Raw genomic sequence first — 19,122 nt, forward strand, 5'->3', positions numbered from 1 at the left:
TGTGTCAGTCAGTCAGTGTGTCAGTCAGTATGTTGCCTGGTCAGTGTGTCAGTCAGTCAGTGTGTCAGTCAGTCAGTGTGTTGCCTGGTCAGTGTGTCAGTCGGTCAGTGTGTCCATGTGTCAGTGTGTCAGTCGGTCAGTGTGTCAGTCAGTTGGTGTGTTGCCTGGTCAGTGTGTCAGTCGGTCAGTGTGTTGCCTGGTCAGTGTGTCAGTCGGACAGTGTGTCCATGTGTCAGTGTGTCAGTCGGTCAGTGTGTTGCCTGGTCAGTGTGTCAGTCGGTCAGTGTGTCCATGTGTCAGTGTGTTATTTAGTCCCACTTGCTGGAACATGTAGACGTACTGTACCTGCTGGACCTGCTGGACAGACAGGCTCTCTCTTCCTGAGAGGGGCTGCTGAACAAACCGAGATCCAGAGACGGGAAGCAGGGAGCGCACGCACACACTCTTAAGTACACACTGACAGACAGCCTTTGATTCTGAACCCAGGTTTGATCCGCAGGAGAGAGAGGTTTGTAAACACATTTTTCACGGCCACATAGCCGAGGGGCACGAGAGTGGAGCAGCGATGATGATGAGACAGAGCGAGGAGGAGGCAGTACAAAGCAACTCTGAGCAGAGGAGAGGAGCTGTAATGAGGCACGGAGATGCACACACACACACACACACACACACACACACACACACACACACACACACACACACACATCATATCACACACACAGATCACACACACAGACACACACATATCATATCACACACACAGGCACACACATATCATATCACACACATCACACACACAGACACACACATATCATATCACACACACAGACACACAGACACACACATATCATATCACACACACATCACACACACATATCATATCACACACATCACACACACATATCATACTCCCAACACACACATCATGCTCACAATAGACACACCACAGACATCACACACTGATACACACATACACTACACTCACATCACACACAGACACATACATTACACTCACAATACACATGCATGACACACAGACACAATATACATCATGCAGACATACACCACACACATACATGACATTCACAAATCACACATCACACAAAGATCCACTCTCCCCCACATACAGACACACAGAGGGACAGAAAGGGTTCGATTGAGGAAGAGAGGGGAGAGGAGGAGGAGCAGACGGCTCTTCCTGCAGGGGGTTACAGCCACTCGTTACAGGTTTGTTTATTTCTCTGCTTCTCTATTTATCGTCTTTCCTTCTTTATTTACTTCCTGTAATTTGTTTAGCTTCGATTTGAGCTGCGCTAACAGCCTGCCCGTTGCTCCCTGTGCCCAGGGGGGAGGGAGAGGGGACGCAGGCACGTACCTGACGCTGAAGACACAGCGTCCTGCCTCTCGCCTGTACCTGTCTCTCTCTCAGGTAACAACACCCTACCCTGAACAGCTCAGCAGGCAGAGGGGCAGATGTACAGTATGTGATACAGATCAATTGTGGATGTAGATACAGGCAGACATAAGGCTGTAGGTGGTGATACTGACATACAGACAGGTGTAGATACAGATACAGACAGACATAAGGATGTAAGTGTTGATATTGACATACAGACAGGTACAGATACACAGAGAAATGAGGCTCTGGTTTTTAGATACAGATATACAAATGCCCTGTTCCATTCCTAATCCCACCACTGATCCCAATCCCTGGTCCTGATCCCAATTTCTGTTCCTGTCCTAATCCCTGTTCTGATCTCAATCCCTGTTCCTATCCTAATCCCACTGCAGATCCCAATTCCTGTAGCTAACGTAATTCCTGTTCTGATCCCAAATCCTGTTCCTATCCCAATCCCTCCTCTCATCCTGCTTCCTTTTGATTTTTCCCTATTTCCATGGAGCACCTCCCGTAGAGAGAGGAGAGGGGAGACGCATTGCTACAGAAACACACACACAGACACACACAGACACACACACACTGCCACAGAAACACACACACTGACAGACACACTGCCACAGAAACACACACACACACACACACACAGTGGTCAGTGCTCGGGGAGGAGTCTGGTCTCTCTTGTCTCAGCAGGGTCCGTGACTCCGCTCTCCTCATCTACATCCGCGGAAGTCTGGCTGGGAGCTGTTCCAATCGGAGCAGGACTGAGAATCCCAGAGCTCGCGGATGATTCACATCAAACCGGGAATCATATTAACATCCACAAACACTCCGCAAATACCTGACGGGCACTCTCCATCGATTTCTAATGAGGCACCAGTGACAGAGCGAAGAAAAGAGAGAGGAGAGAGGGAAATGGGCAGAGCTAAGAGAGATGGAGATGGAGGGATGGAGAGGAGAGGAGAAAAGAGAGGAGAGGTAGAAGAGATGGAGAAGAGAGAGGAAAGAGAGGAGAGAGATGGAGAGGAGAGAGATGGAGAGGAGAAAGAGGGGTGCTGCTCACTCCACGTTGATAGAGATGAGGCCAGACTCTCTTCAAGTGTTCACACCCTGACAGACAACCCAGCTGAGAGATTATCTCTCACAGAGCTGGAGAGTCACTGTAGAGACACTCAGTCCAGCTCATCTGTATCTTCACACTAACACTCCTTCATCATCATCAGAGCTGTAGAGTCACTGTATGGACACTCAGTCCAGCTCCTCTGTATCTTCACACTGACACTCCTTCATCATCATCAGAGCTGTAGAGTAACTGTAAAGACACTCAGTCCAGCTCCTCTGTACCTTCACACTAACACTCCTTCATCATCATCAGAGCTGTAGAGTCACTGTAGAGACACTCAGTCCAGCTCCTCTGTATCTTCACACTAACACTCCTTCATCATCATCAGAGCTGTAGAGTAACTGTAGAGACACTCAGTCCAGCTCCTCTGTATCTGCACACTAACACTCCTTCATCATCATCATCAGAGCTGTAGAGTCACTGTAGAGACACTCAGTCCAGCTCCTCTGTATCTTCACACTAACACTCCTTCATCATCATCAGAGCTGTAGAGTCACTGTAGAGACACTCAGTCCAGCTCCTCTGTATCTTCACACTAACACTCCTTCATCATCATCAGAGCTGTAGAGTCACTGTAGAGACACTCAGTCCAGCTCCTCTGTATCTGCACACTAACACTCCTTCATCATCATCAGAGCTGTAGAGTCACTGTAGAGACACTCAGTCCAGCTCCTCTGTATCTTCACACTAACACTCCTTCATCATCATCAGAGCTGTAGAGTCACTGTAGAGACACTCAGTCCAGCTCCTCTGTATCTTCACACTAACACTCCTTCATCATCATCAGAGCTGTAGAGTCACTGTAGAGACACTCAGTCCAGCTCATCTGTATCTTCACACTAACACTCCTTCATCATCATCAGAGCTGTAGAGTCACTGTAGAGACACTCAGTCCAGCTCATCTGTATCTTCACACTAACACTCCTTCATCATCATCAGAGCTGTAGAGTCACTGTAGAGACACTCAGTCCAGCTCCTCTGTATCTTCACACTAACACTCCTTCATCATCATCAGAGCTGTAGAGTCACTGTAGAGACACTCAGTCCAGCTCATCTGTATCTTCACACTAACACTCCTTCATCATCATCAGAGCTGGAGAGTCACTGTAGAGACACTCAGTCCAGCTCCTCTGTATCTTCACACTAACACTCCTTCATCATCAGAGCTGTAGAGACACTCAGTCCAGCTCCTCTGTATCTGCACACTCACACTCACTGTTGAAGGAATAACTCTGTTGCTTCCTTACTCTTCTCCTGCTCTCTCTCCCCTCTCTGACAGTGTGAGCTATGGGGGGGTTGGGGGGGGGTGTTGCCCCGCCAGTTCAATTAGTGAACATGCGCGCTAAACTGACTCCGCTGGTGACCTTACACGTTTAATTACGCTCCTATCATTATGAAAGATGCGAATCAAAGCGCCATCACTTTGATAAATTAGCGAATTATCGCGGGGGGCAGATCTCCGCGCCCGTGTCAGCGCGTCGCTCTGCCCGGCGCTAAGTACACATTATTAATCCTGCGCCAGTCTGCTGGAGCGGCTCGCTCCCCCTCTCGCTCAAACTCCCGCTGCTGCTCTCCAGCGCTCAGCCTCACTCCCGGCCTTGCTGTCCCGTGCCACTCCACGCCATGCCAGACCACTCCACTCCAGCCCTGTCCACTCCATTCCACACCGAGCTCACCCATTCCAGCCCTGTCCACTCCATTCCACACCGAGCTCACCCACTCCAGCCCTGTCCACTCCATTCCACACCGAGCTCACCCATTCCAGCCCTGTCCACTCCACTCCACACCGAGCTCACCCATTCCAGCCCTGTCCACTCCACTCCACGCCGTGCCAGACCACTCCACTCCAGCCCTGTCCACTCCATTCCACACCGAGCTCACCCACTCCAGCCCTGTCCACTCCATTCCACACCCAACTCACCCATTCCAGCCCTGTCCACTCCATTCCACACCAAGCTCACCCATTCCAGCCCTGTCCACTCCATTCCACACCGAGCTCACCCATTCCAGCCCTGTCCACTCCATTCCACACCGAGCTGACCCATTCCAGCCCTGTCCACTCCATTCCACACCGAGCTCACCCATTCCAGCCCTGTCCACTCCATTCCACACCCAGCTCACCCATTCCAGCCCTGTCCACTCCATTCCACACCGAGCTCACCCATTCCAGCCCTGTCCACTCCATTCCACACCGAGCTCACCCATTCCAGCCCTGTCCACTCCACTCCACGCCGTGCCAGACCACTCCACTCCAGCCCTGTCCACTCCATTCCACACCGAGCTCACCCACTCCAGCCTTGTCCACTCCATTCCACACCCAACTCACCCATTCCAGCCCTGTCCACTCCATTCCACACCGAGCTCACCCATTCCAGCCCTGTCCACTCCATTCCACACCGAGCTCACCCATTCCAGCCCTGTCCACTCCATTCCACACCGAGCTCACCCATTCCAGCCCTGTCCACTCCATTCCACACCGAGCTCACCCATTCCAGCCCTGTCCACTCCATTCCACACCGAGCTCACCCATTCCAGCCCTGTCCACTCCATTCCACACCGAGCTCACCCATTCCAGCCCTGTCCACTCCATTCCACACCGAGCTCACCCACTCCAGCCCTGTCCACTCCATTCCACACCGAGCTCACCCATTCCAGCCCTGTCCACTCCATTCCACACCGAGCTCACCCATTCCAGCCCTGTCCACTCCATTCCACACCGAGCTAACCCATTCCAGCCCTGTCCACTCCATTCCACACCGAGCTCACCCATTCTGGAGCGATCCGAGGGGAGTCAGGGGACAAGAGCACTGTGCCACTTCAGATTCGAACCTGCAACCTCCCCACATTCCAGTCCACCATCCTGTCCCCTACTCCACACTGCTAAACAAGCTCTGGTGGCTGTTCCACTAGGGCTGGGACCCGGTCCCTCTCAGGCACCAGGAGGAAGGGAAGACTGTCTCTCCCTGGATCACACGCACCACCTGAGACAGCACAGAGCCAGGAAAGAGCTGCAGCTCTGCGCAGAAATACTGTGGCTACATCATGGAGGAGTTACATCTCTGCGCAGAGTAATTGTTACTTTACTGATATCAATCGCTCGCTCGGCCAGTAAGTCATTAGGATCAGATTAGTATCAATATCAGTACTGGCATGAGTATTAGTACAAGTATTGCTATTGCTGTTAGTATCAGATTAGTATCAATATCTGTACTGGCATGAGTATTAGTACAAGTATTGCTATTACTATTAGTATCAATATCCGTACTGCTGTGAGTATTAGTACAAGTATTGCCATTGCAGTCTGTATCAATATCAGTACTGGCATGAGTACAAGTACAAATATTGCTGTTGCTGTTAGTATCAGATCAGTATCAATATCAGTACTGACATGAGTATTAGTACAAGTATTGCCATTGAAGTCTGTATCAATATCAGTACTGGCATGAGTATTAGTACAAGTATTGCCATTGAAGTCTGTATCAATATCAGTACTGGGATGAGTATTAGTACAAGTATTGCCATTGCAGTCTGTATCAGTCTCAGTACTGGCATGAGTATTAGTACAAGTATTGCTATTGCTGTTAGTATCAGAATCAGTACTGGCATGAGTATTAGTACAAGTATTGCCATTGAAGTCTGTATCAGTCTCAGTATTGGCATGAGTATTAGTACAAGTATTGCTATTGCTGTTAGTATCAGAAACAGTATTGGCATGAGTATTAGTACAAGTATTGCTATTGCTGTTAGTATCAGAATCAGTACTGGCATGAGTATTAGTACAAGTATTGCTATTGCTGTTAGTATCAGTCTCAGTACTGGCATGAGTATTAGTACAAGTATTGCTATTGCTGTTAGTATCAGTCTCAGTACTGGCATGAGTATTAGTACAAGTATTGCCATTGCAGTCGGTATCAGTCTCAGTATCAGTATCGGAGGAGGGCTGGCCGCCAGTGTAACAGTAGCAGTAGCGGAATGAGGAGATACTGAAAGGAAAAGAATGATCAAAGCAGTGTTACGGACAGACTCTCTCCTGGGGGGTCACCGCAAGACCCGGCTGTACACACGTCACGACGCCATCCCGTCGTCCCCCGGGGGGCCGGGGGGTCACAGCGCGCGGCGTGAGCGAGAGGGTCCTGGGAGCTCCGCCGAGCGGTCAGTCAGCCGGTCAGCCGGTCAGCCGGCCGGCGAGCACAGCGCTTCCTGCGGGAAACAGCGCGTGATCCGGGCTCTCCGGGCTGCGAGCGAGACGCGCTAATTGAGCAGTTTTGTCTTCTCTAAGCCCCTCGGAACAGAGGGATTAAAGAAGACAAAGTTCCGAGTTTCTTTTCCGATGCGGAGAGAGGGCGGCGGTACGGGCACACGCAGAGCCCGGAGGTCTCGAGTGGAGGGGTTTCGGGACACAAGCCCGTCGTCTTCCTCTCCAGCGCCCAGAAACAACGGATTTTTTATTTTTATTTTACCAGTATATTCGTTATGTTGCTTTTTTTAAACTAACAAAAATACATGACGCATACTGTAAGTTCCGAAACAAACGATTTTGAAACCATGGCACAAACACCGTCCCTGCGTGTTTGACTCACGGAGATGCCCGCGCGAGCCGGTGCCGGGTTCGGTGCCGGTGGAAAAGTGCGTGTGTCGCTAGTTTTTAACAGCATAAAAGGCGAGAAGCTTTTAAATAAAACAAGACATTCGAGAAGAAAAACTCACCCGGGAGCGTTATTTAGATTTGAACTATTAGGAATGTAGATCTCAGTTTTCAATTTCAACCTTTAGACGGATATTCAGATTTTTTGACGATGAGATCTTAGGACGGTAACAGCCCGTACTCGCCTGCTCGCTCACTGCTCAGGGTCTATTGACAGGGATGTGCACCGTGTTGTCCGCAGACACTCGCGGCGTGGCGTGGCGTGTTTCTGTCCCGCTAACAGCGCCGTGTTTGTCCTCCCGGGAGGCACATGTCGAATTTCGATATTAGTACTGTATAGCAAAAAGCTAATTAGAGGAAACGTTACTATATATCAGTGCTAATTAGAGGATTTTTTTTTCTATATTATTATTATTATTAATAATAATAATAATAATAATAATAACAACGCGATTTCAGCTTTGCTTCTGTACAAACTTGAAGATCTGCTTGTCTTTTAGTTTTCTTTCACGGAAAGATATATCTTTCTTCCGACAGTAACATGGAAAATAAACCCGCGTGTTTTGTCTCCAAACAAGGAAGAGCCCCCCGAGTCGACACGCGTGGGTGTGGGCGAGTTCTCCCCTCGAGTGCTCTTTACAAGAGTCGGTATTATTGATATTATTTACAATCGCATATCAATATTGCTCCCGATACTCCTCAGGTATTTCTGCTGAGTAGCTGAATAGCAGAAGTAAAATAAGAAACATTTAAGATAATCCACACTCTCCTACAACTGTAAAAGAATAACTAATAACAACAACGATACTTCTAGTAATACAACTATTAATAACTGTACCAATAACAAAAAAGTGTATCACAGTAAAATAACACAGCTCTGATTCCTGATATAACTACAGCTATTAAACAACCATACAGTATAAACACGATACCAACCATAGCACAAGCATTAGTAATATACAACAATTATCAATAATACCTTATTATTGTTAGTTATTATATAATAATATGAATAATTTATTATTCGTGGCAAAAATACAGCTACTGCTAATTATCAATGAATGGACTAATAAATTATTCGCCAATCGCGGGAAAACAACTACTACAGCTACAACTGTTAAATACAGAAAACAACATCATACTGACAATATTGCAAGTGTTAACAATATTGTGTTATTAATAACACATTCATTATAACAGAAACACAACCGCAACTATTATTAATAACGGGAGTAAAATTAATTAGGAAATCGAGGTAAAACAGTTTGTATCTAAAACATACAATTAAACATAATACTAACACTACCTACGGGTATAATTGTATTATGAATAATAATAATATTATTAATAATAATAATAATAATAATAATAATAATAATAATAATAATAATAATAAAAGGCGTTGTTCATTAAGAGATCCCGGCGCGGAGAAACCTCTTCTCGGACTCTGTGCGCTCCTAACGGCTCCACGGCGCTCATTATCTCTTAATTAAATTAAATTTCTCATTATTTAGTTAATCACATCTCTCTTCTACTGTTCTTTGTGTTTCTCGCTTCCTGGTGCCTTTAGTTTCTTTTGCACCGGGATATTAATAAAAATAATAATAATAATAATAATAATAATTATTATAATTATTATTATTATGCGAAAGAAAATAAAAGATAGAGTACAACTGACAATTATTATCATCAGAATAAGGACACGGGATGATTCCAGCGGAATTCTGTTGAATTCCACCAGAACACGCACACCGCTGCGCCAACAGTCACAAAGATCGAAATGTGAGTGGTGCCGGTCCAGGCTCCACCGCGGCCGGACCGGGCCGGGCCGGGCCGGACTGGGCCGGACGGGCGCGCCAGTTTGTCCTGAAACTTCACCAGTCCAAACACCGGTGAGCCGGTCCGACACGCAATCTGACACTGAAAACGCCTCACGTCGCGCCTTTAGACGCGAAGGTATTAGTATTAGTTTTGCGAGTTTATTATTTTCAATTAAAGTCTAAGTATCATCTCCCGGTGAAAAGTTATTCAAACATCACAATCCGATTGTCGAAGTAAAAACCAAACGGCGTTCGCGAAGAGGAAATGAAGAAAGCACCGCAGCACAGATCAACTGCGAAGTATTTCTTCTCTTTGGCAACTAAGAATTCACACAGCGTATCGCGGCCGGTGAAAAACACGATCTAAACTGTGACTTTTACCGCGGCAACAGCATTTGCAAAAGTGATGATCTTGAGAAGTCTAGAAATATTTCTGTAGGCTGTCGACATAAGGAATAGGATATGCTTTGAAACGCAAAAGACAAAAATACAACACGTATTTTAACTGTACTACACAAATATTCTGTATATATAGTATAGTATTATATATTATTATTTTTGTAGTACAGTACAAAAATAAGGTATATTATACATACCTAAGGAGAAAAAAATACATCTCGTATATTTATTACATGAACAACAATTACAAATGGTATATATACTGTAGGACAAAAATAATATATTGTAAACATACTATATAGACAAAAATGAAATTATCTGTAGTATAAATGAGTGTGTTTCACACAGTGCAGTACAGAGCTCAGTGTGTCAGTGTGTTTCAGTACAGAGCTCAGTGTGTCAGTGTGTTTCAGTACAGAGCTCAGTGTGCCAGTGTTTCAGTACAGAGCTCAGTGTGCCAGTGTGTTTCAGTACAGAGCTCGGTGTGCCAGTGTGTTTCAGTACAGAGCTCGGTGTGTCAGTGTGTTTCAGTACAGAGCTCGGTGTGCCAGTGTGTTTCAGTACAGAGCTCGGTGTGCCAGTGTGTTTCAGTACAGAGCTCGGTGTGCCAGTGTGTTTCAGTACAGAGCTCGGTGTGTCAGTGTGTTTCAGTACAGAGCTCGGTGTGCCAGTGTGTTTCAGTACAGAGCTCGGTGTGTCAGTGTGTTTCAGTACAGAGCTCGGTGTGTCAGTGTGTTTCAGTACAGAGCTCGGTGTGCCAGTGTGTTTCAGTACAGAGCTCGGTGTGCCAGTGTGTTTCAGTACAGAGCTCGGTGTGTCAGTGTGTTTCAGTACAGAGCTCGGTGTGTCAGTGTGTTTCAGTACAGAGCTCGGTGTGCCAGTGTGTTTCAGTACAGATCTCGGTGCGCCAGTGTGTTTCAGTACAGAGCTTGGTGCGTCAGTGTGTTTCAGTACAGAGCTCGGTGCGTCAGTGTGTTTCAGTACAGAGCTCGGTGTGCCAGTGTGTTTCAGTACAGAGCTCGGTGTGCCAGTGTGTTTCAGTACAGATCTCGGTGCGCCAGTGTGTTTCAGTACAGAGCTCGGTGCGTCAGTGTGTTTCAGTACAGAGCTCGGTGCGTCAGTGTGTTTCAGTACAGAGCTCGGTGTGCCAGTGTGTTTCAGTACAGAGCTCGGTGTGTCAGTGTGTTTCAGTACAGAGCTCAGTGTGCCAGTGTGCCAGTGTGTTTCAGTACAGAGCTCGGTGTGTCAGTGTGTTTCAGTACACTCGGTGTGCCAGTGTGTTCCCACTTTGCCAGCAGCTATCACCCTGCAACTCACCACTGGCAGCCCACTGGAGCCCAGCAGTGTGAGCCTGGCCAGTACCTGGAGGGGAGACTCCTGGGAAAGCTATGGTTGCTGCTGGAAGAGGTGTTAGTGGGACCAGTAGGGGGCGCTCACCCTGCGGTCTGTGTGCGTCCTAATGCCCCAGTATAGTGACGGGGACACTAGACTGTAAACAGGCGCCGTCCTTCAGATGAGATGTAAAACTGAGGTCCTGACTCTCTGGGGTCATTAACAATCCCAGGGTGTTTGTCTAAAAGAGTAGGGGTGTCACCCCAGTGTCCTGGTCACATTTCCCCCCTGGTCTTTACCCATCATGGCCTCCTAATAACCCCCCTCTCTGAACTGGCTCCATCACTCTGCTCTCCTCCCCACTGAGAGCTGGTGTGTGGGGAGCGGACTGGCTCATCCAGGTGGGGGGACACACTGATGGGGGTGGAGAGGATCCCCATGACCTGTAAAGCTCTTTGAGTGGACTGTCCAGGAAAGCGTTGTGTGAGGTGTCAGCTTCAGCTCAAGGAAAAAGAAAGTTATAAAAAAAAAACGATTTTACACTCTGTTCTGGTTGTAGCGAATCCCAGAGGATTATCATTATTATTAATTATTATTATTATTATTATTATTATTATTATTCAAACAGCCTTCCAACCGGAATTAACGGAATAATTAACTGAATCCATAAAATTATACTCGGAAATCCCTAAAACCTGTGTACAGTATGCGTTCTTTCTTTAAAAAATATTATGCAGAAGAAATGCTCCTGGGAAATATTTTTTGCATGAAAAAGTTGTTTTTTAAAATCTCTAAAATCCCATCCCTGGGTAAAATAAAAGAAAAGAAAAACAAACCCGGGGTGACTGATACTCTAACGAGTCTGTTTTCCTCCGGTTTGCCTGCTGTCTCGGCTCGAGGCTGGTCCGAGCGGGCAGAGACTCGGAGACACAGCCGCTCCCTCAGCGCGAGCAGCCCGCGAGCGCTCTTTTTCTCAACGCGCCCAGCTCGCGCAGCGCTCCCGGAGGGCTCGGGGGCTCCGTCTTTAATTGGCAATTAATGGAGTCGCGTGATGTGCGGGGGGGGGACGGGGGACGGAGGGAAGTTTGAGAGTCGGTCTCCCCTCGTCTGGGACGGCGGACGAGGCAGGACCCGACCGCGCACGTTAACCCTCTGGGTGCCGGGTGGGGGGGGCGCCCTGTGAGCCGAGACACGGCCCCTCCCGCCGCGATCGGACGTGGTCAGACGGGGGCGCTTCTGCGCCCAGACCGGCGCACCTGCGTCCGCCAATTAGCCCCTGTCAGCGAGCCGGCCGCCTGTCTGCTCCGCCCCGGGGGACGGCGAGGGGGAGGGGCGTCTCGCCAGATGTGTCCCCGCCCCCGGGGTACAGACTGCAGCAGAGGGGGGCAGGAACAGCCCCGGCACAGCACAAGAGGGTGCTGATAATGAGAACAAGTACAGTACAACACAAATTATTACCATGCTACTACATCAATTAACTACTACTGCTAATAGTACTAGTGCTACTATTGCACTACTACTGCTGCTAATACCACTGCTACTGCTACTGCTGTTACTCCTACTGTACTTCTGCTATTAATACAGCTACTAATACAGATACTGCTCTTAATACTACTACTGCTATTATTACTAAACATGCTGTCACTACCATTGCTATTGATACTGCTGTTGATACTAATACTGCTGCTGTCACTACTACTGCTATTAATACTACTACAGATGCCATTACTACTGCTATTAATACTACTACCGATGCCATTACTACTGCTATTAATACTGCTGTTGATATTAATACTGCTGCTGTCACTACTACTGCTATTAATACTACTACTGATGCCATTACTACTGCTATTAATACTGCTGTCATTACTAATGCTATTAACACAGCTGCTGATACTAATACTATTAATACTACTGCTGTCACTACTACTGCTATTAACACAGCTGCTAATACTAATACTGCTATTAACACAGCTGCTGATAGTAATACTACTATTAATACTGCTGCTGTCACTACTACTGCTATTAATACTACTACTGCTGTCACTACTACTGCTATTAATACTACTACTGGTCTTATTACTACTGCTATTAACACAGATGCTGATACTAATACTTCTATTAATACTACTGCTGTCACTACTTATGCTATTAACACAGATGCTGATACTAATACTGCTATTAATACTACTGCTGTCACTACTTATGCTATTAACACAGCTGCTGATACTAATACTGCTATTAACACAGCTGCTGTCAGTACTACTGCTATTAACACAGCTGCTGATACTAATACTGCTATTAATACTACTGCTGTCACTACTGCTGCTATTAACACAGCTGCTGATACTAATACTGCTATTAATACTACTGCTGTCACTACTACTGCTATTAACACAGCTGCTAATACTAATACTGCTATTAACACAGCTGCTGTCAGTACTACTGCTATTAATACTACTACTGGTCTTATTACTACTGCTATTAACACAGCTGCTGATACTAATACTTCTATTAATACTACTGCTGTCACTACTTATGCTATTAACACAGCTGCTGATAGTAATACTGCTATTAATACTACTGCTGTCACTACTGCTGCTATTAACACAGCTGCTGATACTAATACTGCTATTAACACAGCTGCTGTCAGTACTACTGCTATTAACACAGCTGCTGATACTAATACTGCTATTAATACTACTGCTGTCACTACTACTGCTATTAACACAGCTGCTGATAGTAATACTGGTGTCAGTACTACTGCTACTACCAGTGCTGCTACTGGTACTACTTCTGCTGTTGCTACTGGTAATAACAGAAGAAGAATCACTTGTATTTGTACAGTATAAGTGTCTCCACATCCAGGGACCCCTTCACCCCGAAAGGCCCACAGTGCTGAAACAGCTTTTCATTCACTGCAATAACCCAGATCCACTGTCTGTATACCTGCTGTGTCCACCTAGGACTCGAACCCAACCCACTCCTCCACCCTGCTGCCTGGGCGTGTGACGGAGGGAAGTATAGACAGAGAGGAGCAGGGAGAGAGAGACCGGAGCAGGAAGGTGGAGAGAGACAGAGACAGGAGCAGGGAGAGAGAGACCGGAGCAGGAAGGTAGAGAGAGACAGAAACAGGAGCAGGGAGAGAGAGACAGGAGCAGGAAGGTGGAGAGAGACAGAGACAGGAGCAGGGAGAGAGAGGAAAGGGAGACCTTGAGGGAGAAATACAAGCAGGTCTTTTTCCTGCTCTCTCTCCGGGTGGATCCGACAGGGACAGCAGCTGGGGTCTCTCAGACAGGCTCCCCTCCTCTCCTCTCCTCTCCTCCCTCTCACACACAGAGCGCCGCGTCCAAATCAATTAAAACTGAGACTGGAGCCGCTTGGTGGAGGTAAATATTAAACTGAAGGAGCTTTGCTAATTCCGACCATCGATCAGGCCCGGGATGAGGGTAATAAATTATTTTGACAAGATGCAATCCTGTGCCTCGCGCTGCTCTCCCGGCGATCGATTTCCTCTCCGGCCGCACGCGATCAGGCCAGCTCCTGGCTCAGTCACATACCCTCTGTCAGCAGGGAGTGAGGGGGGCTGGGGACACACCAGCTCTCCCCTGGAGCCCCCAGACACCCACTGACACAGACACAGGCACCCACTGACACCCACTGACACAGACACCCACTGACACCCACTCCACAGGCACCCACTGACACCCACTGACACAGACACCCACTGACACCCACTCCACAGACACCCACTGACACAGACACAGACACCCACTCCACAGACACCCACAGATACCCACAGACACTGACACAGACACAGACACCCACTCCACAGGCACCCACTGACACAGACACCCACTGACACTGACACAGACACCCACTCCACAGACACCCACTGACACCCACAGACACCCACTCCACAGACACCCACAGACACTGACACAGACACCCACTCCACAGACACCCACTGACACTGACACAGACACCCACTCCACTGACACCCACAGACACAGACACCCACTCCACAGACACCCACTCCACAGACACCCACTCCACAGCAACAGGGGGCACCACTGTGCCTCTGTTTCGGGGGGCAGCAAATCACAGCATCTCGCCAAGCAACCGGAAGAGTTGATCCCTTGGGATCTTCCTGGAGATGGTGGCATGAGACCTTGGGATCTGCAGGCATGGAGAACGCTGAATGAGTAGGAGGGGGGATACCATCACCCAAGCAGTGCCTACATCAGAGAAATCAATTAACTAATTAACTCATCAAGCAATCACAGAGCTGACTGGGCTAACAAACACTGAGCACAGGGGCAGAATGTCCCCCTCCCTGTCCCAGATGGACCTTCCAGTTCTCACTTGTGTCTTAATTATTTAATTTGATCCTTAATTGACCTGACAGCTGGGCTTGACTGGATTCATTCAGGTTTAAGTTCAGGTTAAGATTCTAAGATGTAACTTCAATTTGTAATCTCTCATTTTTCCAGTGGATCTGGGAAATATCAATAATCTATAAATATAGATCATTATTTAAAGGCGATTTGAACGGTTTTCACCAACTAATGGTGGAGTCCTGTGATGGAAGGAAATCGATTATTACTTGGACTATAGTAGAACCTTATTCTAATTTAAAATTCAGAAACCTCAATCATCAATTCTTTATACAATCCAGGTTTGAAGTCACCCAGTGTCAACTAGCCAGGCTCAGTGCTTCAGTCACCACTCAGGAAAGATGCCCACATCCCCCATTTTCCACACTGTGAGCCTCACTGCAGAGTAAGTATTGAGTGGAGGGGAGACACAGCTCTCACTGACAGCACTGCAGGACCACAGCAGAGTCTCCATCCACTGGAGGAGAGACACAGCTCTCACTGACAGCACTGCAGGATCACAGCAGAGTCTCCATCCACTGGAGGAGAGACACAGCTCTCACCGACAGCACTGCAGGACCACAGCAGAGTCTCCATCCACTGGAGGAGAGACACAGCTCTCACTGACAGCACTGCAGGACCACAGCAGAGTCTCCATCCACTGGAGGAGAGACACAGCTCTCACTGACAGCACTGCAGGACCACAGCAGAGTCTCCATCCACTGGAGGAGAGACACAGCTCTCACTGACAGCACTGCAGGACCACAGCAGAGTCTCCATCCACTGGAGGAGAGACACAGCTCTCACTGACAGCACTACAGGACCACAGCAGAGTCTCCGTCCACTGGAGGAGAGACACAGGTCTCACTGACAGCACTGAGGACCACAGCAGAGTCTCCATCCACTGGAGGAGAGACACAGCTCTCACTGACAGCACTGCAGGACCACAGCAGAGTCTCCATCCACTGGAGGAGAGACACAGCTCTCACTGACAGCACTGCAGGACCACAGCAGAGTCTCCATCCACTGGAGGAGAGACACAGCTCTCACTGACAGCACTGCAGGACCACAGCAGAGTCTCCATCCACTGGAGGAGAGACACAGCTCTCACTGACAGCACTGCAGGACCACAGCAGAGTCTCCATCCACTGGAGGAGAGACACAGCTCTCACTGACAGCACTGCAGGACCACAGCAGAGTCTCCATCCACTGGAGGAGAGACACAGGTCTCACTGACAGCACTGAGGACCACAGCAGAGTCTCCATCCACTGGAGGAGAGACACAGCTCTCACTGACAGCACTGCAGGACCACAGCAGTGTTGTGACAGAGCGATTCAGTGATGGTGCGAAGAGTTTATACAGAGCAACTGAATGACGGATCAAATCTGCAAACACATGTATATGTTGGACATGCTCTCCGATATAAACACCGTGAAACTGCAGAATGTGGTCTCTCCAAAAGGAGGAAAATATTACTGGAGCAAAAAAAAAAAGATTGGAGTAAGTTTTTCAATTAGGGAATTGAGATCTGGCTTTTGGCAGGAAAGCTATCCGTGGCACGAGGAGGGGTTGGGCTACAGCGCGTCTCTCCGATTCTCTCCAGCTCTCTCCGACTCTTCCTTCTCTTTCTATCCTGCTGGGAGACGGAATAGCCTGCCCTGTTGTGTCAGTGGCGAGGAGGTCAAGGTAAGGAGTAATACAGTATTGATCTCCTCCGATTGAAATCCTGATGGAAATTTAACCCCCCTCCTCCTTCTCCTGCGCCCCCCCGTCCACCCCAAACCAATCAGCCCTTCTCCTGCTGGTAGTCCCTGTCTCCCTTTCTTTCTCTCTCTCCCTCTCCTCTCAGCCTTCACCCCCATCTCTCCCTCTTTCCCTCTCTCTTCCCTTTTCTTCCGTCAACACCTTTCTCTCTCCCTTTCCCTCGCTCTCCTCTCAATCCCTTTTTCTCTCTCCCTCCTGAACACCCCCATCTCCCCTCTCTGCCTCTTTTCTGTCTCTACTCTTCCTCTGTCTCTCCTCTCTCTCCTCTCTCCCTCTGTCTCTCCTCACACAAACAACACAACAGTACACACTCACTGACACACTCCTACACAACCTGATACACACGGCACACAGACAATGCTACAGCACACACTCACTGACACACACTCCTACACAACCTGATACACACTACACACAGATCCCACACTCCTAGGAAGGACATGATTCTGTTTGGTCTGAAGGGAGTGTCCCACACTGACTGAAGGAACTAAGTCTCTTTAGTCTGAAGGGAGTGTCCCACACTAACAGGCTGAAGTAACTGAGTCTCTTTAGTCTGAAGGGAGTGTCCTACACTGACAGGCTGGAGGAACTGTGTCTCTTTAGTCTTGAACAGCAGAGACTATGGAGAGACCTGATTCAAGTGCTCCAAATGCTCACAGTCAGTGAGGAAGGTCAACCCTGCAGACTTCTCCAGAGGCAACAGTGACACATGAACCAGAGGACACACTGGAAAACTATGGGAAAGAGCATCTAATACCAATAAGACTGTAATTTAATTCATAAGTGCTTCTCAAGAAACCTACAAATCTTAATACATAAGAGGAGGAACATCTTTACATAGAGGGTGGTGGGAGTGTGGAACAAGCTGCCCAGCCATGCTGTTGAAGCCAATATCCAGCTGTTTCTTGACAAAAGCCAGGGTGAGATCCCCCCTCCTCTAACCTCTTTCAGCTCCAGGGGAGGGGTCACCTGCATTCACCCCCAGTTTTGCTCTGCAGAGCCCCAGAGAGGGAGAGACTGAGTGAGAGAGAGAGGAATGGAGGGAGAGAAAGAGGGAAGAGAGAGTGAAAGAGAGAGGGGAAGACGATAAGAAAGAGAAGACTGGAGAGACAAAGTACGAGAGAGGGAAGAGGAGGGAGAAAGGACTGCCGGAAGATTAAGGTCCCCTCAGGATTAAACATTAATCTTCCATCTCCCTTTTCCAAACCCGCCCCGCCTGATACCATCTCCTGGATTTAGAAAAATTGGACCATCGACTGCCGGTGACCTTTCGTCTACTGACAGCCTCGTTCAAAGGCTCCTTCACAGCAGAACGATCGCAGCTCAGAACGGACACAGAGCGAGAGCATCGTCACACAGCAGTCCCTGACCAGGGAGAGCCGCGAAGGAAGGGGCTCGGCGCGCAGGCTCGGGCTACGGGAACTGAGTATCTTCAGTCCTGAACAGAGGACTGCACACAACACATCACACAGGAGAGCAGAGCCTCTCAGCCTGATCTAGAGGCCTCAGTGAACAGACTTACATTAACGGAACAAGTGGATCTGATACAGGAGTATCTCCAGCTCCGAATAGCGGACAGAGGACATCTGTGGCTACTCCTGGAAGCAGACTCCCAGCCCGCTGCAGCCTGAAGACAGTAATAAAGCCCTAAGACACCTGCAATACAGTCGGCTGAGTCGCTAACAGGATACTGGTTTCAATAACTGAGACACCTGGGCATTATCTTCAACCCGCCTACTGATAGGAGCAAAAAAAAAACGCTCGTTCGCATTCAGACCCCGACTGCCTTCACTCTGAGCACCTATCAGCCAGTCACCATCCCACACAATCACTCAGCTCTGCGATCCGAAACACAGCAAAGGGAGACTGTCTTCCTGAAGAGCAATCAGCACAGGAAAACGACCATCTGAGATCCGACACTCCGACAGACCCACTGACGTCACTCACCAGCACTCTGGGTGCTCCTGTGTTGCAGAACCGGGCCCAGACTCTGGGCCGGACCTCAGCGCCCGTCTCCTGTCCGCTGTGGTGCTGTGGGTGGAGCAGGCAGGCGTCTGGAACCCCAGGGAACACGACTGTCACCCTTCCAGAGAATAACAGCACCATCAATGCTAACAGTAACCTAACCGCTGACCCCTGACCCCCGTCTGTGTCCACACTGTCTGCACACTGTTGCATCAGTCTGACCCTGACCCCTGACCTCTAAACCCAGTCTGTGTCCACACTGCCTGCTGCTTCAGTCCGCACCTGACCTTGTGTCCACACT

At 48.5% G+C, this 19,122-nt stretch overlaps 1 protein-coding gene across 1 annotated transcript in view; it reads right to left on the reverse strand.

Moving 5' to 3' along the window:
* The window catches only part of erfl1 (Ets2 repressor factor like 1), a 39,766-nt gene extending 20,845 nt beyond the window's left edge, over positions 1-18,921 (reverse strand). The window contains exon 1 of the mRNA XM_069185342.1: positions 18,804-18,921. The gene's annotated coding sequence lies outside the window, so the exon portion shown is untranslated. The remainder of the gene's footprint in view (positions 1-18,803) is intronic.
* Between the last annotated feature and the right edge of the window lie 201 nt (positions 18,922-19,122).

This window comes from Lepisosteus oculatus, chromosome 27, assembly GCF_040954835.1.
Source record: "Lepisosteus oculatus isolate fLepOcu1 chromosome 27, fLepOcu1.hap2, whole genome shotgun sequence".
Taxonomy (NCBI): domain Eukaryota; kingdom Metazoa; phylum Chordata; class Actinopteri; order Semionotiformes; family Lepisosteidae; genus Lepisosteus; species Lepisosteus oculatus.